Source organism: Antechinus flavipes, chromosome 5 (genome assembly GCF_016432865.1).
Source record: "Antechinus flavipes isolate AdamAnt ecotype Samford, QLD, Australia chromosome 5, AdamAnt_v2, whole genome shotgun sequence".
Lineage (NCBI taxonomy): Eukaryota > Metazoa > Chordata > Mammalia > Dasyuromorphia > Dasyuridae > Antechinus > Antechinus flavipes.
The window spans coordinates 37796261-37820387 of NC_067402.1; the positions used below are offsets into that span (position 1 = coordinate 37796261).

The following is a 24127-nucleotide window of genomic DNA, read 5'->3' on the forward strand; positions in this document are numbered from 1 at the left end:
ATGTGGTATGAAGTGGATGAAGAGTCAGGCCTCGAGTCAGGAAGAATCAAGTCCAAATCCAGCCTGAGACATTTCTTAGATGGATGAGTTTCTTAACTCTGTTTGCCTCCTCTATAAAATGAGCTGGAAAAGGAAATGTCAAACTACTGCAGTATCTTTACCAAGATATTGGCCCAAAGAGATGGACACAAAAGAAAATGAGTAAATAACAAATTAGGACAATATTTCAAAAATGATCTCTATTTTAGGATGGAAAGTTAGAATCAATTATTGTTCTGTAAGGAATGACCAGCAGGATGAATACAGAGAGGCTTGGAGAGACCTACATGGACTGATACTAAGTGAAATGAGCAGAACCAGGAGATCATTATACACTTCGACAATGATATTGTATGAGGATGTATTCTGATGGAAGTGGATTTCTTTGACAAAGAGACCTAACTGAGTTTCAATGGATAAATGATGGACAGAAGCAGCTACACTCAAAGAAAGAACACTGGGAAACGAATATGAACTATTTGCATTTTTGATTTTCTTCCCGGGTTATTTTTACCTTCTGAATACAATTCTCCCTGTGCAACAAGAGAACCGTTCGATTCTGCAAACATATATTGTATCTAGGATATACTGCAACATATCTAACATATATAGGACTGGTTGCCATCTAGGGGAGGGGGTGGAGGGAAAAAATCGAAACAGAAGCGAGTACAAGGGATAATGTTGTAAAAAATTACCCTGGCATAGATTCTGTCAATATAAAGTTATTATTAAATAAAATAAAATTTAAAAAAACTAAAAAAAAAAAATAAACTCAGGTCCTCCTGAAAAAAAAAAAAAAAGAATATTTCTTAAAATCAGATGGATCAACCTTTGGGAGCTGTTGTATCCCTGGAAGGCATTAGAACTAGATTAAAAGTTAACTGGGTTTTGTTGGTGTTATTTTTTTTTAAATATTAAGGAGATTAAGTGACTTGCCCAGGATCACACAGCAAGTGAGTATCTGAGGCCACATTTGAATTCAGGTCGTACCTACTCTATCTACTGCCATCTAGCTGCCCCTGGTAATTGGAAACTATTTAATCAAATAAAAATACAATAAAACATAGCTGATATTATTTTGAGGTTTTTAAAATCAATATGGGGTGTGAGAAATACTGAAAAGTTGGGTGTCCACAAAGTGTTGCAAGCCTCAAAGTAGTGTAGGATAATGGGTATCCACTGACCAAGAGGTTTTCAAAATGTGAGAGGTTAAGGGAGGTGAAGTGATCAATAGAAACCTTGAGCAAACAAGGAATTGGGGAGTTAGGAATTCGCACAGGGAGATTCAGCCGATCAGAAAGAATCTTCTGGTTTTGAGAAAAGCACAAACTTAAGATAATAGTTGATCCAGACCAAACTAGTTGAGGTCAATGACCTGACTTGACCTGCTTAATAGGTTAATTGAATATTAAACAACACATCCCATAGGAGGCCTTTTCCGCCATTTTTGAACATGGGATGTATGATGAGGGAGAAGGAACATGTTTATATATATTTAGGAGGAAACATATAGTGGGCGTATCAGAAAGACTGTAACCCCAAAGGGTACGGACTAATCCGGTCTCTGAAGGGAGGGATTGTGTTAAACTAACAAGTATAACCCTTCTGTGCTTCTATCCTCAGGGGTCCCTCTTCCCCAAGAGCAGCAGAGCCCGCTTCTGACCAGAAACATTAAAATGATTCCTTAAGGTTCTTTTTAAATACATTTTCCTCCATATCTGATTCTCAGTGAGAAGAGTGTTTCTAACAGAGGCCTAGGGTTCCAGTTCTATTTGAGCCTGACACTCCTTTTTAAATAGCAGCTGGATGACAATGGATAGACTCAATCTAGGCATTTACTAGCTCTGTGACTCTGAACAGATAACTTAAACTTGTGTCAGCCTCAGTTTCTTCCACTGTAAAAGAGGGGAGGAGAGCTCAAATACTTGGGGTATCAGAAAGGTCCTGGTGGAGGGTTTAAAAGTTAAACTGAACACTGAGGGGAGATAGAGTTCCCAAGGAACAGAGGGGAAAAAAGGGAGGGTATTCTAGGATACAATTGCAACTCAAGTCTCGGCTCACTCTAAGTATATGTGTCTTTTCAACACAGACAACTTTTTCAGGACAATTTTAGGTTTTCAATTAGTTGCCCTCACTTGTTCCAAGGTCCTAAACATGTGGGGAGGGGGAGACAATCCTACCAAGCCTTTGAAATCCCCCTAACAGCAGATGAGCAGCCCTACCCCTTCCTTTCTTCTCTTTTCTTTTCAACCATTAGCCAACCATTTCTTTTCACGGAGCCACTCCCAGCTGAACCTCAGAGCGCTTAGGTGAGGGCTAGACACTTCTTGACTTGAAGGATAATAGAAGATTAGCCCTCCTATTCCACTCAAGGATCAATGGGGATGGGGATGGGGGAGGGACTGGAACCAAAAACAAACAAAACAAGAAAGTAGATCTTTTGGGCCTGGAGCAGCTGGGTTTTTTCCTCCTTAGCTGTAAATTGGAACGTTCATAGTAAGCAATCAAAAAAAGCCACATGAAACTCACCTTTGCCCACTAAGCTGGCAAAGCCCGAGAGAGTGGGGAGCCTTTTTGTAGGTCATTCTGAGTTTCTGCACCCAGGGCTGGCTGCCTGTCATCAAGGAGGGAGCTCAGAGGCTAATCCTAGCCCAGCCTGAAGCAATTTGCACTTCACTCAGAAGTTTTTATTGACAGGATGCTCTCCTCCTCTCATCTCTGTGCCAAGGTTGAACAAGCCTCTGGAAAGGTCACCCAGGCTAAGAGCATTTGGTTTTTTACTATTTGATATTTAAAGAGATTGAGGGGAAACTTTCACATTGGGACACTCAGAATTTTAAGGCCTACTTGCCCAATCCCTTGCCCATTCACCAAGTGTGGCAGATTATTCAAGGGAAATAAAGAGGCACCTGTTGTGGTAGGGAGACAGCACTGGATTTGGAATATTATTATTTATATTACACATTTTTATATAATGTGCATATATGTAATATATCATTTTATATGTTTATGCATTAAAAACATTATTCAGAGAAAGAATCAATAAAATTCCCTACATAGCCAAAGAAGTTCATAACATAATAAAAGATAATGCTTGTTAGAGATAGCTAGGTATTGCAGTGCGTAGAATGTTGAGCCTGGAGTCAGGAAAACCTGAGTTCAAATCCTACTTCAATCACTTCCTAGCTACGTGACCCTTAAAGGTCTCACTTAACTATCCATGGCCTCAGTTTACTCAACTATAACATGGGGACAATAATAGTGCCTACCTTTCAAAGTTGTGAAACTCAAATGAGATGATATTTGTAAAGTCTTAGCACAGTCTGGCATTTAATAAGTACTATACAAATGCTTATTTCCTCTCCTCCTTTTCTCCTTGTCTTATCTGTAAAAAGGAGCCACACGTGCAAAAATGTTTGTAGCAGCTCGTTTTGCAATGAGAAGAAATTAGAAATTGAGGAGATACCCCTAGATCATTGAGAGAATAATTTACCTAGAGTTCCATAAATAGTATGTGTTAGGTAGAAGACTTGAACATATTCCTAACGTTGATGTCAGCCCTTGATACAGGGCTTTCACTTAAGATCATAGTTTTAGAACTGAAAGCTTACTTGGCCATCCCTTCCACTCTTGCATTTTACAGATAAATGACTGAGACCCACAGGGGTTGTATGATTCGCCCAAAGTCACACACATATTCCCCAGAGTTCATGGGAGACTCTTTGTCCAGAGGCCAGATAGAGATCGCAAAGACTGGAGATGGCCTTGGATTCAGTGGGAGACCTTGGTCTTTTTAACCTAAAGTCTTGAATGGGTCTCAGTTTAGACTGAGGCTACACTCATTTAGGGATTAAGGCTAGGTAGAAATTGAGGCAAAGAATGCATTAGGTGTTTTAGAAACCTAGTACTTGGAGGTGGGGAGGGATATAACCCCTACACAATAATAAAGCCAGGATCCAGATAAAGCTATCCTAGGAAAAACGTGAGGAGGAAGACAATTCTTTCAGCTGGAAAGATTAGGGAAAGCTTCCCTGAGAGCGGCTGAACCTTGAAGGAAAACTGGAAACATTTAGAATTCTTCATCAACGTTAATCGTTCTTATTTTCTCCCTTAATTGCTTTGTGGAACAAGCCTAGGAGATTAGCTGGAAAAGAGTGTCTGAATGGGTTAACACTTTAATGGAATATTATACTGTCATCATAACTGTCAAATAATGAGATAATGGTCCTTTTTCTGACTATCTCATCTGAGACATCCCAACTATGAATGGCATATTGTTGTTGCAGTAAATTAGCGAGGCTTTGTTTCAAATCTCACCTCTGACACTTATGCCATTCTGGGAAAGTTTTTCAATCTCTGGACCTTCACTTCCTCATCTGTAAAATGGAAGAATGACATTTATCATGCTAGCACCTCACAGGATTGTTGTAAGGCTAGAGAGCTATGGCAAAGGGCAGGGTGACTGACCAAATGGCGATCATTGGTTGGGCATGTTGGACAGAGAGGTAATTCTTGCAAGGTGTGGGTCAGACTAGAACGTGATGTCTTTTCCAGACCTGAGATCCTGGAACTCCGGCTTGGACCAAGGATGTGGATGGTACATCTGGTCACTGAAAGGCAGCTCTAAAGCCTGTTCTCTCCTCATCCCTAGTCTGGTAGGGAGACACAGCATCTGGGTTGTCTGGAATTAGCATAGACTGACCTGGCTAGCAATGGGAGTCATGAGAGAGAGGAAAGAGGCCTTGGAAAACCAAAGCAGCAAGAATTTTAGCTACAAAGAGACAAGGGAAAGGAAATTAGACTTCAGCTGGAGGGGAGCCAAATGCAAAATATACTAATGATAACCTTACACTTGATGGTGCAGTGGGAAGGAGGGTTAGAGAGGAATTGCATATTTCATCCCTGCTTTTTGTGGGAGAGATTTCCACATTCACTTCTATTGGTGAGCAAGCACACGTGATGTCTCCCCACCGGCTTTGTTTCTGCATCCCATGGATCACTGGGCCTTCCATCATTCCCACAACAGTCTTCCAATATGTGTTGTCTCTTCCGTTTGGAAGTGAACTACTTGAGAGCAGTCTCTCTCCCATCTTGGTTTTCTGGCGGTATCCCCAGCACTTAAGAGAGTGCTTAATAAATGCTTTTTAAATAATAATAATAATAATAGCAGGGCCTTATTGATCATAAGCTATTGATTGGATAGGAAGGAACAACAAAATCATTATTCTAAATTCTCTGTCTCTGTGATTGTGATGGTTTTGACAATATTTCTAGTCACTTGTATTTCATGAATTACACCTTATTCACTCTGATAAATTATTTTTCAGAGCCCTTGACTTAAGTATCTTATGAAAATCTATACCCTTATCAAAGTTGAATAGAGGGCATGGTGTCTCCATCCTAATCCTCTGGAGCTTTGACTGAAATTTCTCACTTATTTAGTTCAGTCATTTTATAGTCAGGTCTGACTCTTGGTGATGCCATTTTGGGGGTTATCTTTGCAAAGATATTGGAGTGATGTGCCATTTCCTTCTCCAGCTCATTTTTATTTTTATTTTTTTTATTTTTTTACTTTTTTTTTGAGTTTTTTCTTTCTTTTTTTAATATTTTATTTTATTTTATAATAACTTTTTATTGACAGAATCCATGCCAGGGTAATTTTTTTACAACATTATCCCTTGCATGCACTTCTGTTCCGATTTTTCCCCTCCCTCCCTCCACCCCCTCCCCTAGATGGCAAGCAGTCCTATATATGTTAGATATGTTGCAGTATATCCTAGATACAATATATGTGTGCAGAACCGAACAGTTTTCTTATTGCACAGGGAGAATTGGATTCAGAAGGTAAAAATAACCCGGGAAGAAAAACAAAAATGCAAATAGTTCACATTCATTTCCCAGTGTTCTTTCTTTGGGTGTAGCTGCTTCTGTCCATCATTTAGCAATCCAGCTCATTTTTAGATGAAAAAATGAGACAAAAGGGTGAAATGACATGGATAGGATCATACAGCTAGCAAGTGTCTGAGACCAGATTTGAATTCAAGCCTTCTTCACTCTAGATCTGGCACTCTCTCCACTGAGCTACCTAGCTTGTCCAATTCAACTCATACATTAAATTCCTACTTTAACAGATGTAACAAATGGTCATCTAATCTAGTTGTTAAATCCACAATCTCTCAAAATAGCCCATTTCCCTGATGAATAGCTCTAATTATTGGGAAGTTTTTTTCTAACAAAAACAATAACAATAATAGCTCACATTTATATTGTACTTAGAGATTTGTAATGTGCTTTATATATATATTATAATTTTTATTTGCTCACTAAGTTCAAACGGAGAGGCAGAAATGCTGTAATTTTTTTTAAGTCCAATTCATAGAACTATCATCATGCCCATTTAACAAATGAGAAAACCAAGGCTCAGGAATATTAAGTGACTAGTAAGTATTTAAGATGCCCTTTGAAACTAGGTTTTGGAAATCCCAATTTCTATTGCTCCACCTACTATAACATGGTCCTATTTAAGGTACATCACTAAATAATATCCATCATTGTTGAATGAATATATCTCCCCCACAATAATAAATTTTGGTGAGATAATAGATCTAAAAATGCATATTTTTTTCTAGTTATTTTTTCTGAAAAAACAGGATATTTGTTCTGAAAAAAATCCCAACACTCAACAATGTTGAGTGGGAATCATACATGGAAATGTTCTGTATGGGGGTGCAGTGGGTGGGTAGAGAGGGACAATTTTTTAGACAGTTATGCAAAACCAAATCTTCAAGGAAAATGGTTCAATATTGTTCCCAGAAACCCAGAAGAAGGCCAGGAATCTTGGAGACTCTCCATAAATATTAGCTGTAGAGAGTGAGAAAGCTTTGCTGGAGTCCTAATGATCTGTTAACAGGCAGCCCAGGACTGTTACTGGCTTTCTTCCAAAGAGCCTCTAGTTATCACAGATTGTTTTATGAATGGGCCAAGGGATACTTTAAGAGACTATTTGCTTTGGAGAGAGGGGAATGTCTTTTCCTTAGAGCACCTTGGTGCTAAGTTTTATTATTATTATTATTATTTTTGCCTTTTATTAAACAGATCAGATAAATCCACTAACTCTGAAAAACTACCTTTGGATCTGATACCATCTAACCCTGTGAGACAGCCCCTCCACCCCCACCCCCCCAAACACACACACACACACACACACACACACACACACACACACACACACCTCACTGCTCCTTACTTTCCTGTAATCTATATCAGCCTCTTGCCAGACCCAGAGTCCCACTGAGCTCCCATTACCAGGAGCTCTAGACTATAGAGTGGAAAGGCAGAGATGATGGAATTTCCTTTAAGGCTTGGGGACAGTCCAATTCACAAAGCTGTCTAAATCACTCTCTCTCCTTTCTATTCACAGTCAATTGACCGGTGAAAATTTATTGACTAACCACCAGTAAGAGGTCCTACTCAATGACTAGTACAGGAAGGCTACACCAGGTGGAGTATTATAAGAAGTCAAGAGACTGCAGTCCTCCAGCTAGCCTATCTGAATTCTCAGGTTGTGGGGTTTTTCCTCTCCTTGTTTTCCTGCATATTGCTTTTTTCATGGATCACAAGAAGGTTTTCTCATGTACCAAAAGTCCTTACCAAATTTCATTGCCTTTGCAAATTCAGAAATTGAAGCTTTTTTGCCAAGATAAGACAAGTCATATAATATTTCAATTCCAAATTATCCAGGACATCTCATGATGTCCTGAAATGTAAGTCCTTTTAAGCATCATCCACTTAGAATTGGTTAGGATCTTAGATATCAACTAGTCTAATCTTTTTTGTTTTTATAGATAAAAATAATGATAACTAACATTTATATAGCATTTGCTATGTGTCAGGCTTTTTATATATTTTTTTGATCTTCAAAAAACCCTGAGAGATAGGTGCTATTATTATTCCATTTTATAGATGAGAAAATGGAGGCAAACTTAGGTTAAGTGATTTGACTAGGGTCACACAGCTAATCATTGTCTAAGGCCAGATTTAAACTCAGGAAAATGAATCTTATATTCTATCTACCGTTCCATGCAGCTGCCCCAAATAAAGAAATAAGGTCCAGAGAAATGAAATTATTTCCCCAATTTTAAATTTGTGTCTTCTGATTGCAAAAATCAGTGCTCTTTTTCTCTAGTTCAGGCTTCCTCCTGATCACTGGAATTAATGTGATGCTGTAAAAAGAAGACTATACTTAAGTTCAGAAAGTGGATTTTATAGCTGACTCTTTCAAATATCATTGATCAGTCTCTTCATTCCTTAGGACCTCTGCTTCCTTGTCTGTAAAATAGGAATACCTTTCTCATCTTCTTCACAAGGATTTTTTGGTTAGAATTGAATGACAGAATGTAAAAGTGACTCTATAAAATTTAAAACCCTTTACAAATTCAAAGTAGGAGACAGTGGGTAGGTAATTTCCAAAAGCAGATCTAGACAGAATTCTCCTGGTGAGAATTCTATCATTCAATCTCAAACTTTTGGTTTGATGTCTAATTGCCTAATAGAGCTTTCCAATCTTGTGAATGGTTTAATTTCCCAGTACCTGAAGTTTTCACCTATCTACTATTTCTTTCCTCTTAATTATTAGGTTTACACAGACCATAAATAAATTGGCAAACAGAAAATTAATCACAATGGATTTGCAACTCACTTCCCATTCCAAGCAGAATGACTTCTCCATGGTAATTAACCAAAGACTTTCTGTCACAAGATCATGACTTTATTAGAGTTCAGAAGAATGCTTCTCTTGAGTTCTCTGTCTCTCTTCTTCCCTTTTCTACTCCCCAAACCCATTTTGAGATTTCCCTTTTATGCACTAATAAGCAGATTTGTACAATTAGAAAAAAGGCCCTTTCTATTGATATTTCTGGCATTTGGTTGAAGGCAAAGTCAGACATATTAGAAATAACTGCTGGGTTCAGTTCTATTTTTCAGTGTTTACCAGCCTATTAACATTTATTGAGAAATGGCAACATTTGGATGGTACATTAATTGTCCATTGTGTATTGCTTTCCTTTTGTATTGTCCAGGTCTTTTCCTTCCTAAGTTTTTATATTGGTGCAATTTTCATTCTACTGTTTCCCCTTTGAAAAGCCAATAGATATATTGTCAGGATGGTAATAATAGTAGAAGCCATAATTGATCCATTTTCTTAATTACGAATAACTAATAAAAATGTATGAAGGATGTAATATTGGCTAAACTTCTCCAATAGAATATAAATGCCCAGAAAGCAACAACAATCTCACTTTTTTTCTTTATTTCCTTAGCACCTCAGAAAGGATACAGTAGGTACTTAATAAATGTTGTGGTGGAGAGGAGATGAAAATGAAATTTTGATGTTATATGCAGTCCTGTTATCTATTCTCTCCTTGTCCACTAATCATTTTCTAGGAAGAACCAAATGAAGTTATGAAGTCCTGGATTCAAATCTGATTATTTGACCAAACTACTTAAACTTTCAATGCTTTAGGCCCAAGATATTACTGAGTATTAGGCCTACAACACTTCCAAGTGAGCCTGGTCTAGATTAAAATGTAATTGGGAAATATTTAGCAAAATAAATATGTAATAAAACAAAAATGTGGCTAATTTACAATTTTCTAAGTCAATAGGGATCCTTAAATATGGCTTAGTGGTGTTTGTTTCTATTTGAATTTGACATTACCATTCTAGATAACCCTTTAAAACTATAAATTCAGCCTTAGAAGGTACTGACCTACATTAGTAGAGGGACATTCTTCACCTGGGATTTTCAAGGACCAATGAAATCACAAGTCCTGTCCTTACTCCTATTATTGGCGATAGTAGGCATAGTCATAGTGACAACAGCAGTGGTAGTAAGTAGGAGGTAGTAGTAGTAGGAGGAGGAGGTGGTAGTAGTAGTAGTAATAGTAGTAGTAGTAGTAGTAGTAGTAGTAGTAGTCAATATATTAGAAACTAATATCTATCATTAATCCATAACTGCTAAGTTAAGATAATAGGGGAAAAGCCCTATTGATTAGCTTCCCCTTACCAGACTTCCTACTAACCTATATCCTAGCCAAGAGTATATTTCACAGCTTCTTTTTAAAATATATTCACAAGAACCTCAGTACTGATGGAGAGCAACATAAGACACTGAGCCCCATTCACAAAAGACAGGATATATCCAAAGAAGCTAACTATGTTATTGTAAAGAAGTTTCATTAATAAACATTCAATCCTTGCAATCATAGGGCAGCCATCTAACTTCCATGAAAGAAATATTAATATAAGATAGAGAACTTGTAATTACTTGGGGGAGATCAAATGGGATGGCAGATAAGACTAGGGACTAAAAGATTCATTAGATCTGGGAAGATCATGAAAGGTTTCAAGAAGGTTGAACCTTGAAGAAGAAAATAGACAGAGATGGCAAAGACAATCTATTCTAAGTTTAGGTAATTACTTGTGCAAATGTATAAAGATAGAGGAAGGATAGGAGCCAAGATGGTAATTTCACTGCGCATAGAACATACAGAAAGCAGTACTTTGTGAAATAAGACTGGAATCAGACTATGGAAGAACTAGAATTCCTGAATATGAATATTATTGGATAGGAAATGGAGAGTCACTGAGGATTTTTGAGAGAGGGAGTGATTCAATAAAACCTAGCATTAGGATGATTCCTTTGACGATTATGTGAAGGAAGAATTGGAAAAGTGAGAGGGAAGGACAATAGTTGGGAGACAACATGGTGTAGGGGGCAGAACACTAAATTTGAAGTCTGGGGACCTGCATTTAAATCCCAGGAGTATAATCATGGATGTCATTTCCTCTCAGGGTCTCAGTCTTATTGGCAAATTAAGATTGGACTAGATGTTTTCTAAAGTATATTCCAGCTAGAAATCTAGGCCATCACAATTGTTCAAATGAGCAGTAATGTGAACCTGAATGAAGGTAGCAGTAATAGGATTAGAAAGGAGGAGGTGGAGAGAGAAGTTTTTGGAACAAGGTCTGGCAACAGTATGGGAATGTGAGGTGATAGAGAGGAAAGACCGAACAATATCTCTGAAGTTTGTGAGATCTAATGATTTCAACAGAAATAGAAAAATTAAGAAGAGAACCATCTCTCTCTCTCTCTCTCTCTCTCTCTCTCTCTCTCTCTCTCTGTAAGAAGATGATGAATTCTGTCTTAGATATGCTGAATTTCAGTGGGATATCCAAATAAAGATATTGATCAGGTTGTTTTTAAATGTAGACCATAGTTGAAATGGCCTTTGAAAGCATGGGTGTAGAGTAGGTATCATAAATCTCTGTGAAGAGCTGAGCATGTCAGCAAAGCCGAGTCAATCCTTTTAGATTTTCAAAAGATTTCAGGGACTCTCTTAGTGGTCCCCCAGAACCTCCTGCATCTACCTAGTGTTTAGCATTTGAGAAGTCTTTTTCCTTGAGTTCTCCAAGGGGAGGTCAGCATGGGAGTCACTAGAAACCTCGGAAACACTAAGCAAGTGATTCAACTGTTTTCATGAGCAAAATAAAAGAAATTCACATCTAATTGGCAATTACTTCAATATAATGATGAATCACATGCAGTTAAAGCTGTTAGCTGAAAAGTATAGTATCTAGATTGGACCTTAGAAGCCATTCTGGACAGCTAACCCTCTGCAACAACTCAAACAAGTAGTTATCTGACTACTGCCTAAAGACCTCTAGAAAAAGAGAACTCACTACTTCTGGGGTACACATCCCATCTTTGGAGAGCTCTAATTTTCAAGAAGTTTTCCCATCTGTGAAGCTTAAATCTGATTTTCTGCAGCTTCCTGTCATTCTTGTCCTGCCTTCTGGAACCAAGCAGAGCACCCCAAGAGGGATACTTTTTTAGTTCTTAAGTGCATCTTCATCAAGTAAAAATTCAAGAGATGAGTTGTCTCTTCTAAGTGCAATGGAATCTGAATAACTCCACATGAATCTCCTTATAGATCAATTAGGCTACTTAGAGATGCAGAGGCTAAAAGCTCCTGCTGTCCAGCAAGCACCAGGAGGCCACCAAACTAACTTGAGTCTTGGGAACTGGCTATTTGAATCTATAGTCAGCAGCTTAGAGGGACGAGAGGGATGTCCCCTTTCTTTGTTGACCATCTCATGTAACTACTTTTATTGTGAAACTTTCTCCTTTAAGAAATAAAGGTCAGATCAACCACAGCTCCAGAGGATTGATGATGAAATATGTTATCCACTTCCTGACAGATGAAAGACTTGTGGTACAGAGTAAGATATAAGATTTTATGTATGGGACCAATGCATGTTTTGGTTAACAATGCATATTTGTTACAAAAGGTGTAATCTCCCATGAGGTGGGAGAAGAGGGAGCAAAAAGATTTCTATTAATTAAAAACAATCAATTCCTTTAAAAAAATCAAGTTCAGCAAGTCAATCCCTCTCTAAAAAGTATGTGGAAAAATGTTATGTCCTGTTTTCTACAGCATGACGACATGATGACTCATTCTCACCAGGCTAAAACAACATATCTAAAGAAAAACCAACCCTGTGTAACAGAGGCTAGGGCCAGAAAATCACATTACTATAGCAAGTAGTCTGGCTGTTAATTCTAGGATCAAAAGTAAAATGTTCTGACATCTTTAAATCTCTTTACAGACTATTTTTCAGCCTTTTTATAGGTTTCCCTTCCTTAGATACTGTTCCTCATGCATAATGTTGTGACTCCTGCTGCAAAATACTCCCTTCTCAATTCCATCTTTTGAAACCGTTTCTTTCCTAATTCATATTAAATGTCACTTTCTATACCAAGTCTTTCCTGATTCTGTTTGCTAGTTTTTTTCCTCCCCCACCTTGTATATTGTTTATGTTCATAATAGTACCTGTTGTCTCCCTTGATAGAATATAAACTCCTTGAGGTCAGGAACTATTTAATTTCTGTATTTGTATTTCCAAGTCCCAGAGCACAGTGCCTGGAACATAGTGTAATAATAAAAGTTAATTGCTTACATGTTGAGACTCATCACCACCTTGATCATTGGGAGAATGATTTTTTTGGCCACAGTAATTCTAGATGACCATCTACTAAGATGATGAAGAGATCACCATTTGTACCAGCAGAGAAAGATTCAACTGCTTTCATGAGTAAATTAAAAGAAATTCACATCTAGTTGGCAATTACTTCAATATAATGATGAATCACATGCAGTTAAAGCTGTTAGCTGAAAATTATAGCATCTAGATTAGACCTTAGGAGTTAGATCTTAGTTGGACCTTAAGGAAATTGCAGGTCTTTGAAATAGTGAACTTCATTGGGGTCGATCAATTGCCAGGCAACAGAGGGCTCTGAAAAATCAGCCACAAAGGAAAAAAATCCCACCAACAATACTGCAGACCTTTCCAAGGGCTGCTGGGGCAACAGCCTATGGATCAGGGAATGAATATAAGGTAAGATACCCAGACACTTTGGTTGCACAAATCCCCTCAAGGAGGGAACAGTGATGGACAGGTGTGTGCTGGGTATAACTACCACTTAGGAATGACTCTGACATCTGCTTATGACTTCAAGAAAGGAAAGAAAATCAGCCCTAAGAAAAACACCAGCGAGCTTGGCACTAACTTGACTCATTTTCACCCTAAGAAGTTAATTGCTATTCTATTCGATTCTACCATTAAATCATTTTCCTCCTTCGGTGTTGAAGAGAAGAGAAACAATTACCAATTGATCACCGGGCTGTTGTGTTTTCAGAAACCATAAATCTGGAAGGTACTTTGCTGGTAGACACAATAAGTTAGATCTGTTTCTTAATTTCAGAAACCAGGAGTCACATCTACCCAGAAGCTTCACATTCTAGTGATGATTGCTCCCTTTGTGTGGTTTGTAATGGAATTTGTTAAATTGAAAAGGCCACATGTCTTGTTGATGACACTCTTATTAAATAAATCACCTTTGGTATATCTGTCTTGTCACATTGTCACATCCCTGAGATGGTGACTCTCATGAATGGTACTCTTTGAAATCTTTCCCTTCCAAAAATGCTCTAATTGGAACACAAGATTTTGCAATGATGAATATTGAAAACTATCTTTGCATGTATCTGGAAAAATAAAATAGTATTTAAAAATGCTCCAACTCAGCTTCAAAGTACTAATTATTTTTAACATATGCTGGGGCCTTTTATTACTTCCTACAATGCTTTGTTCTCTTTCAGAGAGAAGTATGCTATATTTAAAACTCTTCAAGAGGCAGCTAGGTAGCACAGTGGATAGAGTATCAGCCCTTAAGTCAGGAAGACCTGAGTTCAAATGTGATCTCAGACACTTCACACTAGCTGTGTGACCCAGGGCAAGTCACTTAATACCAACTGCCTCAGGAAAAAAACAAAGAAAAAACCCAAAGTCTTCATAATTTGATTGTGATCTGTCATGCCAGACTTACTGGCGATTATAACTGGATCTGTGCTGCAGCCATAGTAATCAGTCTGGGTTTGATGAAGGTAACTCCATTTCACTCTCTGCTTCTATGCTTTGGCTGTCTGTTCCTCATGTCTAGAAGAATTTTTTATCTTTACCTCAGCCTCTTAGCAGCCCTACTTTCATTCCAGACTCAGCTCAGGTGCCCCCTCCTTCAAGACAATTTTTCCATATTTTTCCAATTATTCACACTTCTTTCCGCAGAAATTGCTTTTTTATATATTCTAAACGTCCGTATCCACGTGTACTTTGTTTTCCCAGAGCAAAATGTAATATGCTTCCCAAGAACAAAGGTGATTTTAATTTTTGTTGCTTTATCCCCAGCATGTCTCATAGTGACTGGCAAAAATTAGATGCTTAAGAAATATTTGCTGAACCAAATTCACAGACTTTCTATGAGAGCTAGAACCGAAAGTTCTGGTACCCAATGAGAACGTGACTTCTCATTGGCAGGTAGGTAGCACAGTAGATAAACCTTCCTCAGATACTTATTAGCCAGGTAACTCTGGGCAAGTCAATTAGCTTCTGCCTGCCTCAGTTTCCTTAGGTTTAAATGGGGATCAAGACAGTACTTTCCTCCTAGGGTTTCTGTGAGGATCAAATGAGATAATATTTGTAAAGTGCTTAGCACAGTGCCTGACATATAGAGCTTAATAAATGCCTATTATTTCCCCCATTCCAATTATTTAATTTTGCATATAATAATGGCTTAAAGCAATATAGTTAAATAGCTAGTATTCATATAATACTTGAAAGTTCACAAAACACCTCTCAAGTTACAAACTCATTTGATCCTCACAACAACTCTGAGGGGTAGATATTATTAGAATTTATCACCCCCATTTTATAGATAAGGAAACTAAGATTGAGATAATTTAAGTAAATGGCCAACCATTGCACAATTATTAAATATTTGAGCAGGGTTTAAACCCAAGCCCAATATTCTATCTACTATCACAATTAACTCTTCCTTGAGTGCTCTTGGTGATAGAGTAAAGTGGTTCTATTTTATTTTTCAACATTCTCCTTGCTGGATGCATGAACTGAGACTTGGTCATTGAGCCAAAATAATGTATCTTCACTAATACTAAAGCAAGACTTCTTAACTGTGAAATTAAAAAAATAATATTTTAACATAATTGGTTTTATTTATAATCCTATATATATATTGTTTTATGTTTTTAAAAACATGAAAAGGAGTCTATGGGCTTTACCAGATTTCTAAAGGTTTCCATTAAAAAAAAAAGTAAGAATTCCAATGCTAGAGCTACTGGTGCTATCCAATCATTTTTATGTCATGTTCAATTCTTGGTGATCCCATTTGGGGTTCTCTTGGCAAAGACACTAGAGAGACTTGCTATTTTCTTCTTCAGTTCATTTTATAGATGAGTAAACTGAGGCAAACAGTGTTAAGTGATTAACTCAGGGTCACACAACTAGTCAATATCTGAAGCCAGATTTGAATTCTGGTCCTCCTGATTCCAAGGCTCTATCCACTGAATCACCTCCCTATTATTTGTTATCACAAAAATAATTGCTCAGAAAACCAGCCCTTTGGTTCCTTAGGCCAGGTCCTGATTATTAGGTAGAGCAAGAAGAGAAGATTATAGAAGCCTTTATTCTCTTGATACTTTTAACATTCAATTTTATAAAGAAAAGAGTTCTTTCACTTTCTTCAAATTACCTTGTAGAAAAGAGAGGGGAAGGGGTTGGGGATTGGAGGAAGGGCTTCCTGGAAATGCTTCTCCCTACAAACTATTCACCAGTGACAGTTACCACAATGTACTTTGGTGTAGAGAGGCTACTCCTTTGGGGTAAAGGAAAAAATGATAAGGGAAATCCCATAATTACCCAACCCATTACCCTTCTATTGATCTTGGGATCAGAGGATTTAAAATGGAAAGGAATATTAGAGACATTCTTAATTGAACTCTCTTTTTATAAACAAAGAAAATAAAGTCCAGGGAATGAATTGATTGAGTGAATGAATTAATGAAAAAATGAAAAAAAAAACTCTTATTAAGCATTTATGAAGTTCTGTGCAAGGTGCTGGGAAGACAAATAGGAAAGTGAAGCTGGTTCCTCCCCTCTTCCAAACTTCCCTATTTACATCAAAAGAGGCACAGTCCTTCCAGCAGCTCAAGTTTGTGATTTCATTCTTTTCCTTAACTCTTCACTCCTCTTGCCCCCATGTAGCCAATCCCAGGCCATATCTTGGGGTTTCCACATCTAGAATATCCCTTCTCTCTATTCACATTGTTCACATTAGTTCAGATCTTAGTCACCTCTTGCCTAGATTATAGCAATGGCCTCCTCATTTATCTCCCTGCCTCAATCAATAAACATTTATTAAGCATCTCGTCTCTCCTCTCCAGCCTATTCCACATCACTGCCACCAAAGTAATTTTTCTGAAACATAGAAATGACCACGTGATTCCTTATTCAATCAACCGCAGTGATTTTAGGACAAAACATAAGCTACTCAGTTTAATTTCTTAAAGTCCTACTCAACATACTTCTCAGCCTTAGTGAATATTATTCCCCTTACTTCATTCTACGATCTCACCAAACTAGCCTTTCCTATATTCTACAGTTACAAATCGACATTTCCCACCTCTGAGCTTTTGCACTGGCCTTCACAACATCTGCAATGTAACTTCTCTTTGCCTCCATGTTGGAGTCCTGTGCCAGCTCCTGCAGGAGCTCTTTCCTGATCCCCTTGTCTACCGTGTGCCTTTCCTCCCCAACTACTTTGTATGTGTATGTTTATGTAAATTATGCATTCATTTTATATTTATACTATATATATTTTTACAAGTATTTACTCTTTTCTCTATTAGAATTCAAGCTCCCTATGAATAGGAATTGTCTCATCTTTGTCCTCGTATGCTTAGTATGTAGTCCGATGCCTGGCACATTATAGGAGCTTAATAAATCTTTGAGTGATTGATTACCATGACCCCCCCCAAGCCTGTTTTATTGATTGATCTAAATGGCTCTGCTAAACCTGTTATATTTACTGATCAATATACCCCACATAAACCTGTTCTATGTTATCTCTATTAAAAAGTTTACCATTTCTGAAATAATACCTATCACTAGGGAGAAAATACCATCATTTAAAAAGACATGTGTATGTACAACGTGGCATAGGTTTGGCAGAAACAGCCACGTTTATTGGTATCAGAACCAACATTGATCTTTTTTAAAAGAGGTCTAATTTTCTAGAGAAATGGTTTTTAAGCTGCCCAAACCTCCTATGGATAATTAGATAATTGGTCTCACTGGCCTTGCAATCCTAGCTTGGAAGTCAAAATTCCATTTCCACTGAAACAGTAAACCTTGATTTTTCAGTATTTTCCCTCAGTACGTGATCAATATAGGTTGAGTGGGTAGGATAAAAACTGATTATAAACTGTGGGTTGATTGGGTAAATGGATCATGAGAAGACTCCCACTGTGGGTCATCAACTGCCTAATGAAAGGTATACTCCAGTCCAAAAAGAGTCCAAAGAATATTGATAATATTTTTAAAAGATAATTTGGAGAGTAGATTTCAGGGTTTCGAGTAAGAAGAGATAATAGGGATGATCTAGGCAAAATCCCCTACTCCAGCCTTCTCCCCAAACTAACATTTTTATGAATTGACATGAGGGATTTGGTTGATCTTCTTTATTTGTGTTGAATAAACATGAGAATAAAAGCTATTTATGTTTGCTTTAGCATTTTCAAAGCATTTGACATATTATCTCCTCACAATCCTGTGAAAAATATTTTTTTCCCATTTTACAGATAAGGAAAATCAACTTCAGTGATTTTCCCCCCATGACCACAGAGCAAGTAAATGTTAGTTTTTTTGAATTCAGGTCTTCCTGACATAAAATTCCTCTGTAAACAAAGACTATGCTGAGGGTGTGGCCACTGGTTTGATGATCTTGGGGGGAAATCTCTCTTAATCCTAGGGTTTTCTTTCTTTCAATTATTGCCAATGTAGCCTTTTTATAGCCTTCTCTTTATAGATCTTTGTTTTAATATTGTCTCCCCCAACCCCCATTAGATTGTAAGCTCTGAGGGAAGAGATTGTCTTTTGCCACTTTTGGTCTCCCAAGCATTTAGAACAGTACCTGGAACAAATTAGGTATTTAATAAATATTTATGGATCAATTGATGAGGAAGGAAACAAATATTTAATAAGAGCCTACAATATGACAGGCACAGGGTTAAGCTACCAGTATCTTATTTAAACTTCACCACAATCTTGGAAGATAGGTACTATTATGATATCCATTTAATAAATGAAGAAGCTGAGGCAAACTGAGATTACATGACTTTTCCAAGGTCATACAGCTACTAAGTGTTGAGTCCAAATTTGAATTTGGATCTTTCCAAGTCCAGACCCAGAACTCTGTGCACTATAGCAAATTTTCTTAAACTGTGGATTGTAACCCCATGTGGGGTCACATAACAATGTGGGGCTCACAAAATCATTTACTATCAGTTAATGTTTGATTTGTATTCCTATGTTATAAATCTATATACTTGGGTTGGCATAAAAATTTCTCAGGTGAAAACGAGTCAGGAGTGGAAAAAGTTTGAGAAGCCCTATACTATGGTATCACTTAGCAAAAATTTACAACTATCATCTTTGCTAGCACCATTTCTCCTTGTGAATCTTGAATATCCTTTTGCTTCCACTATCTCAACTGCATAAAAAAAGTTTGAGGGAAATAATTATTAAGAACCAATGATTTGGGGAGATCCAGAGTTCCCCCCTTTTTCTAAAGTCCTGTTTTTTTTTAAAGAGCTGTCTCTTGAAGGACATTGCTGATAATGAGATTGGACTAATTTTCTTGTTCAGATCCCACCCAGGTGGAGTAGCCATTTTGTTCTGTTCAGGCTTGGGTGGACCATTAAATTTTTTAAAGCTTTCTAGTTTCAGAATATATGCATGGATAATTTTTCAACATTGACCTTTGCATAGCCTTGTGTTTCAGATTTTCAAAGATTAATTTTTAAAAAATATATATTTCCCAAGACGGGGGTGAAGAGGGGTGTCTGGTGTCAGGGATACCAGATTCTGTCCAAAGGTAAAGCGACATCACTCTCAGCCCCTCAATGAAATATTCATTTTCTCATTAATTGTTAACCACTCAAGGTAGATTTCCACCCTCAGTTACCCCTACTCTTCAAAGGGTATATGAATTGTGAGGCTGCTCCATGATTGTTTTTGGTCTACGAAAGAGACATCCTTTTATTAATAAACAGGATGATCCTATTGATAAAAATGATTAAATTATTGAAAAACTATGTCTCTTGAACCTTTTTAATGGCCACAAATTCTACACTTTTTAAGCCCTACAGAGAAAGGGATAATCAATACACAGAGAAATAGTACCAGGGAAGTACTCTTGGGCTTGGGACTTTTCTCCATGAAGAAGAAATACTAGCTGATGGATGAAAATCTGCGTCTGCATCATTTGGATATCCAAATGCACAAATCAGAGGGTCCTCAGAAGGGAGAAGAATGACTAAATTGCTATTTATAGCCAATCAGTTTGGGAAAAAGGTACCACTGAGATGAAATGTCTCTGCTTAGTGGAATAAAAGGGCCCCTCTGCTGCCCATTTTTATTAAGGGTCTTCCTAGTAACTTTGATGTCTCACTTCAAAAGTCAAGTGACGTGCACACACACAAAAGAAAGAAATGCTCATGACCACTGCCGCTATCAATTCCCGGCTTTCCCCTTGTGATTGAGCTCACACGGATTCCCTCGCCATGCTGGCTTCTGAAGGGCGGTCTTTGTTGGCTGATGTTCCCTCTCCCGGAGACGTAAGCACCGAGTGATGTGTCAAAATCTATTTAGGATTTCTTTTGGAAATCCATCTTCAGAGCAGCCTCTCCCTGCCAAACTTCAAAGGCAAGCGCTTGTTACAAATGGAGGGTGATGACACAGCTTGGAACATCTCATTCCTTTGCTAACATCCAGCTCTGAATCGTGAGGAATTATTTAGAACTCAAACTAGGGACTTCTTAAGACTTGATGAGACGGAGCAGTCCTGGGAAAGTCTGGAAAAAGACCCAATACTTTCTGTAAGGGATTGGGGACTTCTGAAAGAAGACTAGGTTTGGAATCAGAAGTCCTGGTTTCTACCACCTATTATGAAATTTAGATCCCAATTTCTCTTTTTCAGAGAAAAATTCTACTACCTTCTAAGATACTCGGTTTTTCTCACAATGTTTGGAAGTCTTATGTGACACTCACCCTCAAGTCTCAGTTTTGTAGCTTCCCTTCATGCTTCTGATTGTGCCCTCCAAGGAAAATCAAAGAAAATGAGTGTAATTTCTTTTTCATAAGTGATAGCAAATACTTGGAATGAGCTCTCATGTATTCCCAAAGGGTTTTCTTCTGTGTTATCTCATGAGATTAGTTAATGGGGATAACTACACCTAAGATAAGACTTAAATATGGCAGAGAACGGAGGAAGAGAAAATCCTAAGATCATAGAAATCAACCTGCAAGGGACCTCAAAGAGTAGCTTAGTCTAACTCCCTCATTGCACAGATGAGGAAAACTGAGGCCAGAAAAGTAACACCAGAGAGGTTTAAAAATAAAAGCAAGAATAGAAAAAAAAGAGGAGAAAATAAGTAAAGGGAGAAAAGGAATCTAAGAGTAAAAAAAGAAATCTCTATTTGGTGACTTCAGAAATTCTCTTTCATGGTCTTTTAAAAATGGCACGCCTTTGAGAGGCTGATTGAGCAGCACCTCAGGTATTCAATCTGTAATCTATTCCATTTTAGCTTTAGAAAGCAGTAATACATGGGGGGAGAGAAGGAAGGGGAAGAGGGAAGGGCTGCAGTGACCCCCCCCTTCCCACCTTGTCCTTAGATTAAAGCAATAACTGTCTAAAGATCTCTAGAAATAGCATATATATGTATGTATGCATGTATGCATTTTGAATAGACTCACCATTTCTGTCATGCAATCTTAGCTACAGCCAAGCAACAAGAACCCTTCTTTGTCAAAATGAGCCTGCTATTTGCCACTCAGCTATCAGATACTCATTCAATCATCATTAACCATGTGACTTGCTGAAAGCCTATGATTTTTTTGCTGATAAAAGGGAATTCAATTCATGCCAAACTTTAAAGTATAAAGTGCAAAACTAAAACCAAAAGGTAGGTATGAAGTTATTTTGCTTTTGTAAATTTTTTTTTGGTTGGGGTGTATGTGGGAATCTCCCTAGAGAGAAGAAAGACAACAGATTAAAAATATAAATAGGACTCTTTGGTACAATGGATAAAACTAGAACTGGAGTCAGGAAGATCTGAATTTAAAACTGGCCTTAAATATTTACTACGAAGCAAGTCCCTGGACCCGTTTGCCTCAGTTTCTTTATCTGTAAAGTGAAGATAATAATGGTACCTGCCTACTAGCATTGATGTGAGAATCAAATGCAATGATAATGGTAAAGTACTTATCAGAGTACCTGGCACATAGTAAGCACTATACGAATCTTACCTGTTATAATAATAAAAATTATTATTATTATAGAACTTAGTTTTGGGCGTAGGGGATAGGTTTGTTGTAAGGTGGGCTCTTGAGATGATAGATGAGGGGGATTATTCTCTTATCAGGAAGCTTTAGTTTTATTAACAATCTAGGGCCAAAATTAGTCTCCCTGTTTGTTATGAATGGTTAACTAATGCCTATAACAAAAGGAGACTGAAGTACTTAAGATACTGAAAATGAATTATTGTAAAATGGCACCTTGAAAAGAATGGATTTGGAGGCAAAGACAGAAGCCTTAGGCTTAAATCTCATCTCTATTAGTTATGAACTATGTGGCCTTGGATAAATCACAATAATTCTCTGAAAGGATTGGATTAGAGGGACTTTTAAGGATGTGACCACTTCTAAATCTCTAGTCTTAGGAACCTATTTAAAAACTGGCCTTTTGAAAAGTTGTTTCCATGGTCTGAGAAAGAAAAAGAATTCAAATTCAATTCCATTCTTCTTTGCTACACACTCAACCCCCAACATACCACTAAAAAAACAAGCCATCCACTCAAATCCATGACAGATGCAGACAATCACCACTATTGCTTTGGCCTTTAGAGATCTAGGAGTGAGAGGTGGGAAATATGGTACAGGGGAGGAAAAAAGAGAGAGGAAGGAATAGAGAATGGTCTTTGTGTGCTCAAAACGAGAGAGATGGAAATAAAATTCCTTTGAAAGAATCAGAGTCTCAATATTCCCTTCCTCAAATCCTGCTCAGAGTTAAAGGTTTCCAGTCACCCATCCTTGCCAAATGGCTGGCCTCTCTAGCAGATCTGGATTATAAACACTCCATAATTTCACTTGTCCAACTGGGTTGCTAATCCTAGGGAAACAACCAGTAATAATTTTACTGTTTACACAACAATACATCATCTCTTCTGCAAATAATTCTTCCAATACTTAGTATTAGAGTGGGATTTCCCTTAGCCCACAGGTAACTTTCACAGATATCTTTTTATTTTAGCCTGAATAGCATATCTGATGATGTATTGAGACAGAAAGAAAGGAGTACTCTGAGGGAGGACCAGGAAAGACCTTTTGAAGAAGGTAGCATTTGAGTGGAGTCTTCAAGAAAGCCAGGTAAGAAAGTCCTTGTTTTGGTTAAGAGCCAGGGCTACTAACCTTTTGGTGTAGAATGAACCCCTTTGCAAATTGATGAAAGCTTCTTAGAGTTATGCTTTTAAACATCTAAAACAAACTACACAGAATTCAAAGGAAACTAATTATGTAGAAATGAAGTTACTGAAATATTAAAAAAAAGGTACAAAAACAAGAAGCATAAGTTCATAGCCCCAGGTAATGATCCCTGGTAGATAAGATTCTGCAACAAAATTGAATGTCAACTAGCCCAGCAACAAGGCTGGTAGAAGGGGCTAAATGTTCAGCAGGGGGTACGGATGCCTTCTTGAATCCTTGGAAATGGGATCTGCCTTCCTAAAGGGGTCTTTCCACGAGTATTCTATTTTCCTTTAACACAATTCTGCTGGCTGACCATGAACAAGAAGGGTTCTTTATAAATAGACCTTAATAGCAACTTTAGACAAAGAGATTTCTATGGACAAGGTTCTGGCTCATGCTCACACTCTTTAGTAGTTTATATAATTTATCTATATATTTATATAATTTTTTAATATTATATATATAACATATAATAAATAATACAATATACATTTATATAACTTATATATCTATATATAAGTGCATACACACATATATACATATACATATATATACATATATATGTATATATATGAGATAACTCTTTATACTTAGTTTTGGGGCAACTGGGTGGCACAGTGGATAGAGCTCCAGCCCTGGAGTCTGGCAGACTAATCTTCTGAGTTCTAATCTGACCTCAATAACTTTCTAGCTGTGTGACTCTAGAAATGTCTTTAAACTCTGTTTACCTCAGTTTCCTTATTTGTGAAATGAACCTGAGAAGGAAATGACAACTCTCTCCTGTATCATTACCAAGAAAAGCCCAAAGGGGATCATGAAGAGCTAAATGTGACTCAAACAACTGAACAACATAATGTGTTGTCTTCAACTG

The 24127-nt window shown here is 37.5% G+C and overlaps 1 protein-coding gene across 1 annotated transcript in view; it reads right to left on the reverse strand.

Annotated features, from left to right (window-relative positions):
* CPNE4 (copine 4) overlaps nt 1-24127 on the reverse strand; it is a 428237-nt gene that overhangs the window by 158417 nt on the left and 245693 nt on the right. The window lies entirely within an intron of this gene.